Source organism: Bactrocera latifrons, unplaced genomic scaffold (genome assembly GCF_001853355.1).
Source record: "Bactrocera latifrons isolate USDA-ARS-PBARC rearing strain unplaced genomic scaffold, ASM185335v1 scaffold_472, whole genome shotgun sequence".
NCBI lineage: Eukaryota > Metazoa > Arthropoda > Insecta > Diptera > Tephritidae > Bactrocera > Bactrocera latifrons.
The window spans coordinates 118,182-120,224 of record NW_017537126.1 but is presented as its reverse complement, the minus strand read 5'-3'; the positions used below and the strand labels follow the sequence as shown (position 1 = coordinate 120,224).

The following is a 2,043-nucleotide window of genomic DNA, read 5'->3' as shown; positions in this document are numbered from 1 at the left end:
CTATTTGAACCAGATTTTTCCAAACCTTTCAATTTGACAACAGACGCAAGCAACTTTGTTATTGTTGCAGTTCTGCCCAAAATCGTCAAAAAGTCGCATTTATTTCACGTACACTAAGTGAAACAAAATTATAGCACCAATGAGAAAGAGCTACTATTGTATGGTCATTACAAAAATTAAGAAATTATTTATACGGCGTAGCAGATATAACAATTTACACCGATCACCAATCTTTGATTTTTTCTATTTCTGAAAAAAAAAATTGCAATACAAAACAAAAACGCTGGAAAAATATTATTAAAGTATGTGGTGCCAAGTCCAATATGACAAACTAGTTTATAAACCTGGTTACCAGAATATTGTAGCAAATGCTCTTTCGCGTCAACAAATCAATAATACTACAGATTGTTCACCAAACGAAATTATAAAAAGAGTTAAACAATCTTTTAATTGCTTCAGGAATCAAATAATTTTACTGCAAAACAATGAAATAGACGAAGTTCTGACTGAAACAATTTTTCCTAGTCGATTCAGACATACAATATTTTTTAAAAATACAGCGGTTTTATTTGTTAAACTTAGAGATGTTATAAAATCAAAGCTTACTAATGCGTTGAATATAGAAGAAGAAATACTTTAAAAGGCAAAGGTTTCACTAGTTTTCCAAATTTTAACTTTGTATTAGCTCAAAAACTATTAACAGATGTAAGCTCTGAAAATGAACAACAAGAAATAGTCACACAGATATATTATATATTCGTGCACACAGAAATTGTAAAAACAACTCAAGAAATATTGTTAACTCATTTTTGGGCAAACCTTATGAATATGTGTAAAAAAGTAGCAGAGGCATGTGAAATATGTCTACAACACAAGTACGAACAGCAGCCAAATAAACAGCCAATAATAAGAACTTCAACACCAACGCATGTGAGAGAGTACATTCAAATTGATATATTTCATATTAACAACGCATATGTAGTATCTTAGCTCTATAGATAGGTATACTAAATATTGTTATCTACGTAAACTTCACACAAAGATAGACTGCCATGAATCAATAAAAGAAATAATAACATAGGTTTTCCCGAACGCCAAATATCTCATGACTGATAACGAAAGTATATTTAACTCAAATGTTGTCAAATCCGTATACAATCGACTACAAATAACGCACTCAGCTACCCCAGTGCATCATTCAACGAAGAACGTACAAGTCGAACGTTTACACGGTAAACTAATTGAGTTAGTTTAAAGTTTAGCAGTTCAGAACAAAACCGCGCCAAGTAAAGAAATTTATAACGCCGTCCTCCAATACAATAGAACTATTCACTCATCAACAGACTATATACCCGAGCACGTATTTTTCAACGGAGAAAAATATCCCGACATCGGGGATATTCTTCAACAAAAACGAATTAAGGTATTAGATTATCACCACAAAAATAAAAACGATTACATATAAGACAGGCGACATTATTTACAGCAAAACAGACCGTAGAAATAAACTCGCCTCAAAATATAGCAGACACAAAGTGAAGGAAGATGGCGAGCAGAAAACGTATATCATAGAAGTTTCTCGGCGCGGTGAAAGGAAAATATTTTGGCTACAAAACAAAATGCGATGAGCGTGTTTCACCACAACAAGCTCAGAAGGAGAAATATTGACAGTGGCGCGTGAACAGAGCTGAGCATTCAATAAAAATTATGCTCAGAAATATACATTGCTTTTACAAACGTATGTTGACCTTTTGCTTATATTTTTATACTTTTATATGCAATTATATTAATTGATATGAGTATCATTTTGCGAATTTTTCTAAATTTATTCAAAATTAATAACATTATAATTTAATTATGCTATTTTCAAAGTAATATTTATAGTTAATGTACAAATAAGAGCTACTTTTTAAATATCTCATATGCTTCATAATTAGGCTGTTCACGATAAGGTGGTTATCGGGTTATGTGGTTATGTGGTTTGTGATTAAGTAAACAACAACAAAATGCGGTATGACAAAATAACCAACTTTGACCAACCCA

General features: G+C 31.7%; 1 long non-coding RNA gene across 1 annotated transcript in view; it reads left to right on the top strand.

The window, feature by feature from the left end:
• Window positions 1-1,175: 1,175 nt before the first annotated feature.
• LOC108973373 overlaps window positions 1,176-2,043 on the top strand; it is a 1,593-nt gene continuing 725 nt past the window's right edge. The window contains exons 1-2 of the long non-coding RNA XR_001993722.1: window positions 1,176-1,423; window positions 1,487-1,738. This is a non-coding gene — a long non-coding RNA (uncharacterized LOC108973373). The remainder of the gene's footprint in view (window positions 1,424-1,486; window positions 1,739-2,043) is intronic.